Source organism: Mycteria americana, chromosome 22 (assembly GCF_035582795.1).
Source record: "Mycteria americana isolate JAX WOST 10 ecotype Jacksonville Zoo and Gardens chromosome 22, USCA_MyAme_1.0, whole genome shotgun sequence".
NCBI lineage: Eukaryota > Metazoa > Chordata > Aves > Ciconiiformes > Ciconiidae > Mycteria > Mycteria americana.
This window is the reverse complement of record NC_134386.1, coordinates 4514894-4525414: the sequence shown is the minus strand read 5'-3', so window position 1 is coordinate 4525414 and position 10521 is coordinate 4514894.

Sequence of the window (10521 nt, the reverse complement as noted above, 5' to 3'; positions counted from 1 at the left end):
CAGGCAAGGATTTGGCCTGGAGATGGATTTGTTCACTGCTGAGCACCCTGGTGTGGCCCAGCCTGTGGCAGACTACTGTGCAGGAGCTGGGGGACCTTCTAGAGATGGAGGACTGGACCCTCCCAGAGCCTCCCAGATGGGCGCTGCCAGGTCCCTCCTGTTCCCCTCCCTGGGCTCAGCCCACGCTTGGACGGTGTTTGATGGCATGGGTACTCCTGGCCCCAGACCCCTTCTTCCTTCAAGGCGCTACTGAAGAAATGGCAGCCATGGGGCAAGAAGAAGAAGAATAAAACCAAGTACACAAGCGACGGCCAGGATCAGCCGCAGCAGCAAGCCTCGAGGACCAGCAGTGCCATGGAAAGCTGTCCCCAGGCATTGCAGCACAGAGCCCCCAGCCCCCCGAGGCAGCTGTCACACCCCAGGACAGGCAGCGCAGGGACCCAGGTGGTCCAGCCCCACCCCTGGGTGTCCCCCCAGGGTGATCTGGGCCCCCAAGGCAGAGGGACGGGTGCTGGGCAGGGACGTCTCACCCGTGTCTGTCTGTTCCCTTGGTAGGAAGAGCACGTCCAGCCTGTGCATGAATCTGTACAACAAGGAGGGGGAAAAGCAGGAGGAGGCTGTGCTGGAGCTGGAAGGTAGCCCTGCTCCTCCCCATCCAGTTCAACTGTGTTCGCTCCATCATGCTCCTCTGAAATCCTCTGTCCCGCCTCGGTGACTCCAGCCCACTGGAGAAACCAGAGCAATGCCATGTGCGCAATCCGGGCAGATCTCCATTTCCCATTGAGCTATGGGATGAGCCAAGACCCACATCTAGCTGAGCTCCCTGCCCCTTGATGCCAGCAGGCGTGGCTGCTTGTAGGATCAGGCCCATGACCACGAGGATCAGCTGCTGGGAGTCTGGAGTGGCTTTTTCCAAAAAAAATCAGGGCTGTGTCGCTGTGCTGGCTGGCGTAAAGGAGTGTGAGCAGCCAGAGGTACCTCCTGGGGCTGGTGGTGGAGGTGGCGGTTGCTCTCAGCTCCCTGGGAGAAGCCATTTGCAAGTGGTAATAACTCCAGCCCTGCAGAACCTGCACATTTTGGGCTGCGTTGAGGCTGTTGGTGTTAGGGACCACTAGATGCTGATATCTGTACGTGCTCAGTCAGACTCTTTCCACCTTTCTGTGCTGCTTTCTGATCATCTTCCACTGCGGACAGGGATCCCCAGGGAAATTTCCCCCATGGAGGTTTCCAGAGAGTGGGGACACCCCGCAACCCATCCCACAGGCACAGCTCCTGCAGCAGCACTTTGGGCTGGGGTTCTTTTTAATGCTACTTTTATTCCTGAAAGCACTGAAATGCTCCCTCTTCTTGAAGCCCATTAATACATCAAATCCTTTTGTACACTGATGTCCATTAATAAATCCAAGAAGGAGCAAAGTGCTTCTGATGCAGCTAGGAGATGATTTAAGGTGCATTCTGTTCCACTCACAACCCAGAACTGTGTTTTCCAGGTCTCTAGGAAACTTTCTGAAATTAAACACATCTCCCCATTGATTCTAGGGAAGCAAGTCAATGTTGGAGAGCTGAAGTCTCACCTAGCACCAGTGGAAAACCACTTACCAGACCAGAATCACCAGGAGGCACTGGAGGACGTGGCTGTGGATAGCGAGTATATCAGCACTTTGGGATTCTTCAGGATCTGGAGCATCTGCTGGGCAAAAAGACTTGGGGAAGAAGAAGAGAAAGAGCTGGAATAAAAAAAACCAAAGTGTTGAGATTTCCCAGGGCACAAAATCACAGAATAATTCAAGTTGGAAGGGACCTCAGGAGGTCTCTAGTCCAGCCTCTTGCTCGAAGCTGGGTCAGCTGAGAGATCAGACTGGGTTGCTCTGGGATTTATGCATTATAGGGTCTCCAGGGCAGTAAAGGAGTCAGGGTTAGCCTGGGAGGAGAGGGTGCCATGCTCTGGGGAAAGCTTGGACCTCCAGCCCACATCAGGCCTAAAAGACCCTGGCTTGGGAAGCAGTTTCGGGGTGAGATTCTCTAAAATCACCGAATCCTTTGCAGATACGAGAGTTCTCAGTGTTGTAAACTGCCTTTTTGGTGAGACATTTAAAGCTGCAGCCAAGAGCCTCCCCGCAAACTCTTGCCTGTATTTTGGGCTCTCCTTCCTCAAACATATTTCCCCATTGACTAAGCTCCATCTTCTCCCATACCACAGGGAGACATCCATCAACCTGGATGTCAACATGGACCACCATGGAGGTCCCCTTAGCCAGTGAGGAGCTGCAGGAAGCACTAGGACACACCAGAGGTGGGGACCGATATTTCCCTCCTTGCCCTCTGCTCCTACCTGGCCCCGGCAGCCGGCAACCCAGCGACAGGAGCCCAGGGAGGCTGCTGGGTCTCTGCAGCTTGTGCTTGGCCCACGGCTGGCACGGGATACGCTGTGCACTCAGCAGAGGTTAAATTTTCTCTATTTCTCCCTTCCCTTTAATCTTGTGCTGAATTTTTGCTTTGCGTTATTTGGCACGGGGGGCATAGTGTGAACTCTGTGTGTCTCGGCAAGATATAAATGCCATTCCTCAGCGTATCAAAGGAGAAGGGGGTTGTGTCTAGAGCGTGTTCCACATGGCGCAGCATGGAGGGAGGTGATGGGTGATGAATGGCTGGGGAAAGGGAATTTCATCTTTCTTGGCCTCAGCATCCCACCCTGCCTGGGGGCGGGGGGAGTTTCATTGCATTATTGTGGCTACAGTCCTTTAGATCCTGAGATGGAAAGGGTAGGTGAAAGGCAAAGGAGTCTCTGTTATTATTATTAATAACCTTTTTTTGCCAAGTCTCTCTGCGCTGACTGCCAGCGTGCTGAGGAGGTTTCCAACACTTTGTTAGGACACAGCCTCTGTGGATAATCTGGGCTCTGACCTGGCCGTGGTGGAGACCCGCTTGACCCCGCAGCCGCAGGAGGTGCCAAGTCTTGCTGCTGTGGATGGTGTCCCTCTGGCTGCCCTTTCGCTGTCATTGCCAAGGCCTGAAATCTCCTTGGAGAGCCAGTCCCTGCTGCTGGTGAAACGCCCTGCTCCACTCAAAAACTGCCCGGGCCCTTTCTTAGGGCACAAAGGTGACACCCAGGACCTCGACTCCATCCTGGGCTCCATGGCCAGCGAGGTCCAGCTGACCAGCAAGGAGAAGCTGGAAGCCTTAGGACACATGGAAGGAAAGGGTGGGTATCTGAGGTTTTTTTCCTTGGAGGAAGCCTAGAAATCTCCGGAAACCAACAGATTAGTTAAAAGCCTTCTGCCTGCCTGTACTGGTGCTTGTCAGACGATGAGGACCTGACGTTAACACAGAAGCTATATGAGGTAACAGATCCCCTTAAAATAATGCTGTGGGTTCCTACTCATGTGGGGTAAACGTGGAGGAAAGTCTCTGGTGGCAAGGGACTCAGTTGCTCCTCTAGTAGTAAAATCCTCCTCCTCCGTCTCAGCAGGGTCTCGTACATTAGTTTTTGTACCCCCAATTGCCACAGAGGCCTCATGCTATGAGCGGGGCGTGTGCCCAATGAAGCCAGTCGGAATTCCCGACAGCGTAGAGGAGCAAGCCCCAGCACTTTTGCTTTCAACTTTCCCTTTTTCCAATGCCTGACCCTGCCCAAGGACTCCATCCTGCCTTCATCTGGAAGGGAGAAAGCTCTAACCATCATCTTGGGGAAGCCCCTAACTTGTGCAGTAGCTGCCACTGGGTCCAGCATCAGCACCTCATCCCCTCTGTGCTCTGGTGTCTGTTATTTCCACTGACGCTGAGCGCTGCTCTCGCCCCACAGCTGACGGGAAGGTGAATCCGAGTGAATCCATGGAGGCCGTGAGGTCAGTTCAGCAACCACCCCTGGGGGAAGGTGAGCAAGATCTCCATAACCCACGCTGCTGCTAGATGACAGCAAACACGATTAGACGAGAGTCCTTCAGAAGAAACCTCTGGGGCCACCTCTCTTAATGAACTGCAAATCTGCTGGTAATGAAGCCGTGCAGGGAGAGCCAGAGACACACCAGCACTGCAGCAGGTTTCCAAAACTTCACTGCAGGGCTCACTACAGCCACGTACAGACTCACCGAAGCCAGACAGGCAACACAAATTCCCATATTCACTAGCCTTCCTTAACACGTGCGATTACACGTGGCAGTCCACAGCACTTGGGCAGAGCAGCCAAGCTCCCGAGTACAGCACGACAAGAGAAACCGTATTAAACTCCAACTTCTCATCGAGGATTCAAACATGCTGTCCCCAGTCCAGCCTTCCAGCTGAACGCGTTTCCCACCAGAACCCCTAATATTGCTGCAGGCCATCAAAGATTAACACATCAGACCTGAAGCTGCTGGAAAAATCAAAGCATGACGGTGCTCTCAGCATGCTCCTTGCTCCGTGTCGTAACTCCTGGACCACGAGGGTGGGAAATCACAGATGTAGGATGGGCTGCTTGAGACTGACAAAGATTTACTTGACACGCTCTGGCTTCTGTTTCCCTTCTTGTTTCAAGACCTGATTTGTCTGCAAGCCACCTCATCTTGCTCCGCTTCCTCTTCATCGCAGTGATGGCAGGGCTTTTCCCCTCCCTGTGTGCAGGAGAGATTAATTTCACTAATGTGCTGAAAAGATTTTAAATCCTCTGGAGGACGGAGCTGGAGAAAGGCAAAAGATGTTACTAACACTGCTCTTATTTTTATATAACCAATCTCCCTCCATGTCCTGGCTGTGCATAGAAGGTGGTAGCACCTTGCTGATGTGTTTAGGATGGTACTTAAAACACCCGTGTTTAGAAGGAAACCAATGCTCAGAGGGGCTTTTTTATTTTCATACAGGACAAAGTTGATGTCAGCCGTGAGGGCTCCATCCTGGCCACCCCATGGATCCATTCAAACCCAGAGGAGCTGAAAGAAGCAAAAGTGCCTGATGAGTGAATCGTAGAGATATTGCTGAGAAGGAGCCTCTGGAGGCCTCCACACCAGCCTCCCACGTGGAGCCAATTATTGCCAGCACTAGGTCAGGTTGGTCAAGGTTTTGTCTAGCCAAGCCTCAGGCATCTCCTTTGGGACTTGAAAGTCTGGGCATGGCCCAAAGTACCTTGCCCAGTGTCTCACAGATTTTCTGGGGTGACAGCAGGAACTGAGCCGGGGTCTTTAGCCACCTGCACCGTGGGACCTTCGTGCTGGGTCACAGTGCTGCAGGGGTGATAGGCTGGCCATGCTGCAATCGCAGTTGTGTAGCCTCGCGTCCACCAGCCGAACCAGGTTCTGGATTAGCGGATGGAGGACAGTATCTGTAAGAGAGACCTTGGTGTGATGTTAATTCCCCCCTGTGACTAGTCAGGCTTTGGCTACCATGTGGCACCATGTTCAAGGGGTAGAGAAAGGAAAACCAGCTTGTCCGTGAAGTGTCACCTCCATGGGTGGCAGTTTGCCGCAGAGCTACCTGCTGTCCCAGGCGCTAGCTACTCTGGAGGGAAGGGCAGAGGAAGGGGAATAAACTACCCTCCACTTCCACTGCAGGTGGGATAGGCAGTCAGGGCTTAAGTGGCAAGAAGAGGAGATTTGAATTAGCCATAGGGAAGATGCTGTAGCAGAGAACAGGGAGTGCTGGGAGGGCGCAGGATTTCCACTGCTGGATAGCCTGCTGCCCACGAAGAGGATGAGACAGTGAGTTAATGCTGCGGTAGCACAAAACAGGGAGAGGTGTCACCGCAGGGTCCTTCCAGCTCTCCTCCTGGTGATGGCTACAGCTGTGAGTCCTGCCTGGAGGGAAGCCCATGAGACTCTGATTATTTGTCTTTCCACATCCAGAAAAAGTTGCTCCTTCTCCTGGCTGCGCTCCCAAAACCAGCCTGACACCAAAGCCTCTGCCAAAGAAGAGGGTGATAAAACCCCTCCCAAGGGAGACAACCAGGTAAGCATGAAGGTGGAAACTGGGTGTGTGGAACTGCTGCTGTCCCTGGCCTGTTATGCGATCACGTGCAGGGATCCTGCCTTCACACCCATCCCTACAGTGCTGTGCGTGTTGGCGTTATCAGTCTAGAGAAGAAATGTGTGAGCCACGGGTGAAGGATTGGGCCAGGCTCCTGAGCACCAGCCCCAACAAGAGCTGTGGGTCACAGAGCTTGGTCCATCCAGTGTTGCAGCGTGGCCAAGGGAGGTTTCCAGGGCTGTTTCCTCCTGGCTGATGTTCCTGCTTCCCCGCACACACCAGGGCGGCCACAGTTGCCCTCTGTCCAAGCTGGCCTCAACTGGGGAAGACAGTGGAGATCCCCTTATCATTTCTGTGCAGCCTTGAGCAGCTAATGTGAGCTGCCACACAGCGTTTCACTTCACATCGTTGTGAGTGTGGAGCTGGGTGGCAAGCTCTTCTCTGGCAGTCCTTCCCATAGGCACTGGCCCGTAGGGCTGGGAGAAGGACTGGCGCCTGCATTGCTTGCTCCAGCTCCGTCAGCAGGAGCTGCGTATCCATTGGTGTCTTGTCAGTGTGTGCCTCTCTCTTGTCAGTCTGTCCCTCTCTCTTTATGCCTCTGTGTGTGTGGCAGGGACATTGCACGCATCCCTCAGCAGAGAATTGAGTGCAAAGCAGCAAAGAACATGACAAGGAAACAACGGAAAGGTAACGCCACCTTGTTATGGGCTTCCCCCCGCAGAAGGCATGTTGCCAGCATGGCCAGGAGTGGTTTGACCTTTAGCTTGGTCCTGCTGCATTGCATGATCCTCCTGAGACAATAACCAGGAGTACACAAAGGAAGGGACAATCCCCTGTCCCAAGGATTTGGGGACCCAGTGATTGAAGGAAGCATCAATACCCTTTTTGACAGATAACTGAAGCTCATGAGCGCAGAGCTAAAACTAAACCAACCACCTCACCCAGCACCTCGCGTTAAATACAGGCTCACCCTTCCTCTGCCCAGATTCCCCAACTCCCCTGCACCCTCGGTAGCTGTTTAGAGGTAGATGCTTTGCCACTGGCAGTAAGGAACAACCTGCCCCAATCCCAGTCCCAAATCCCCAGTGGTTGTAGTTCATTGTTTCCGAACAAATATAATATAGGCAGTGCCTCCCTCCGGCCCGTTTAACCTGCCGTCCTCTCCCTGCCTGCAGCATTCTCCGATCCTTTCAACTTATTCCCCAAAGACGCAGACGGCAATATTAAACTTCACAGCCTGGAGATGACCGCTAAGCAGCTGGGGATTAGCTTAACCAGTCAAGAGGCGTACAACGAGCTGGCGTGTGCAGATGCCGATGGTGAGTGCACCAGACCATGCGTTACTCCCCTGTGGGTTGTTCCGAGCCAATTTTTGGGTGTGCAAAGCAATCCTCCTCCATGTGCCTTCCCAGCCCGGGGCAATACTGTACCAAAATGCTTCCTGAGCCAGAGGCTGTACTTGGGCTGCTGCGGTTTAGCACTTACCAGCGGCTATCCTTCATGAATACGTCACGCTTTCTGGACCTCTTTACGCATGCTGAAGCACCAAGTTCCACGGCCCAGTTACATGTGAAAGCTTTAACAGCATTTCTCCTACCCTTAGATTTTAGTAGCAAGGCTTTCTGCAGCGCCAGCTCTGAGCTGCTCGCCCCAGCATTTCAATTACAGAAAAAAAATGCCTTGCTAACAGAGATGCCATTTGCCTGCAGGAGACGGGACAGTGGATTTCTCTGACTTTCTGGACATCATTACTGACAAGAAGTGTTTTGCCCAGACAATATGCAAGTAAGAGACATTCTGCTTCAGCAAAAGCCTCACTTATCCAGAGATACCTGAATTTACCTGATTCTCAGACTAATTGGTACTGAGCAAGAAATCAGCATCTGGGACCCAAAGAAACCAGGCCACTCTACTCAGACAAGACAGCAATAGCTCAATGGGCCGTGACAGGCCAGCTCAGGGGTAGCTCTGCCCCCAGGCCAAGAGGCAGAGAAAAGCAGCGGGGAAGGACCACCGTTGCGCTTGCCAGGCTCAGGGACAGGGGCAGGAATCCAGCATTCGCTCCACATTTTCCTGGCTACAAGAGCAAAGGCCAAACTCTTCTCTTACAAGATGGGACACAGAAGTAGTAGAAGACCTCACGTTCTCTGGCTAATGATAAGCTGCAGGGAATTGTCCTCCCTGTTAGATACCTAACCAGCACTCAGAAGAAAACGGGGATGGATGCCCATGCCATAACTTGTCCAGATCTTCCTGGGGGCTGCTGGGATCTCTGCTCCCTTTGAGCTCTGTGAAGGTAAGACAAGGCTCAGTCATGGCTGTGACCATTCTCCTCCTCTCCAGCCCCTGGGAAAAATGACTCAGGCAGCTTTGATTCTGTCGATGCCAGAGGGATTCTCCTCTTCAAAGTCATTTTGAAGCTGGTGGAATTGGCAGCTCTGCCCAGAGGACTCTGTTTTAGATTATCAGGTGAGCTGCCTTAGCTCTGCGAGACAGAGAAGGGAGGTCCCCGTTTTACTGGGATATTTGTGCCTTATATAACAAAATACACGGAACACAGAGGCCCCAAGACTACATTTCCAGAAATGTTTCATATCTTGCTGGACATCCAAAAGCACCTGCATAGTTCAGGCACCTGCTCTCCAAAGACACTGCTGTAAATGCCACCATGTGTCTATCGCACACCTTGGCAGTTTAAATATCGTCACGTACCCGGTCTTTCCAGATATGCGGGTGCACAGCAGCCAGTGCTGAGCGGGGCCTTGGGCTGTGTTTCACGGGACAATGACGCCCTCTTTTGTCTTCTAGTTACTACCAGCAGAAGCTTAGGGACTGCACTGGCCAAAAAGTCTGGATGGATGGTGACTTCCTCAAGTGTCACAGAAAGAAAGACCACAAAATTCAGAAAGAGCCGGCTTACCCTATGCCTGCCTTTGTAAGCGCTGCCCATGTCTCAGCCATGAACAGAAGGGAGACAGCAGCTTACAGGGAGCACCTCAAAGGTAAGGCTGGCACACTGTCACTCCCACTCTGTCCAAAAGCGAAGTCACTGGAGCTACGAGGGTGACAACCCGACTGGGGCGTTTGCCACAGCTTCTTCTGTTCCCTCCTGGCACGTGGCCTTTGGTTGACAGCCGCCTGAATGTGAGCCAGCAGTGTGCCCAGGCGGCCAAGAAAGTCAATGGCATCTTGGCTTGTATCAAAAATAGTGTGGCCAGCAGGACTAGGGCAGTGATCGTGCCCCTGCACTCGGCACTGGTGAGGCCACACCTCGAATACTGCGTTCAGTGTTGGGCCCCTCACTCCAAGAGAGACATGGAGGGGCTGGAGCGTGTCCAGAGAAGGGCAACGGAGCTGGGGAAGGGTCTGGAGCACAAGGCTGATGGGGAGCGGCTGAGGGACCTGGGGTTGTTCAGCCTGGAGAGAAGGAGGCTGAGGGGAGACCTCATCGCTCTCTGCAACTGCCTGAAAGGAGGGTGTGGAGAGGGGGGGTCGGTCTCTTCTCCCAGGTAACAAGTGATAGGACGAGAGGAAATGGCCTCAAGTTGCGCCAGGGGAGGTTTAGACTGGATATTAGGAAATTTTTCTTCACTGAAAGGGTTATCAAGCACTGGAACAGGCTGCCCAGGGCAGTGGTTGAGTCACCATCCCTGGAGGTATTTAAAGGACGTTTGGATGAGGTGCTTAGGGACATGGTGTAGTGGTGGGCTTGGCAGTGTTAGGTTTACGGTTGGATCTTAAACGTCTTTTCCAACCTATACGATTCTGTGATTCTCCGAAGGTGGAGGATCGGTGCTTCTGGTATCGAGCAGCAAGGCTCAGGGTCAGCCCTGCGTTCACAAACCTTTCCCAGGGTAATTCCCAAGAGGATCCAGAAAATGGAGCTGGAGCAGACCTCGGGAGTCCATCCAGCCCAAAACCTTCCCAGGGCAAGGAGCACAATCAAACAGTTGTAGTGGGTTCTGCTCCAGGGGATCTTAGGGGTGAAGGAACCGCTCTCCAGATGTGTCTGTGCAAGGTGGCTGCTGTAAACGCTTAAAAAGCGTCTAGCGGTGGGTGAGCTCCGGGTTACCCCAACACCTACAGGCACCTCTACGCCACGGATTGCTGCAGATTAAGCACTCGACACTGTAGCCAAAGGATCGGTGCCTTTGTGGATCTGTGCCTGCTAACGTTGGGCATGCCGGATGGCAGCTCCTCTGACCTGTGGTTCAGAGGAGTGAGGAATTCGGGACCGACCGAGTCCTTCCCCAGTGAGAGGAGGCAAACCAAGAGGCAGGAGGCAGCTGGCTGTTGGCCGCACAGTCAGTGACTCTGGTTCCTGTTTCCCGTTCAGGCAGCCCTTATGCTCAGGTACCCGTCTTCCCACTGATTTCTAAACAAGACACGATGACACCGGGAAAGCCAAAAAAGGGCTTGCAGAAGGTGGCGAGGCAAAGGAATGAGCCAACCACTTCGTTTGAGAGCCACTTCTCCGTGAGAGAAACCGGGTGCAGGAGGCAAGAGACGAGCGATGCTTCAGCTGTGTAACAGCATTGAAGGAGGTGTGGGGACAAGCCTGAAAACCCATGCTTGGTTTATCAGGCA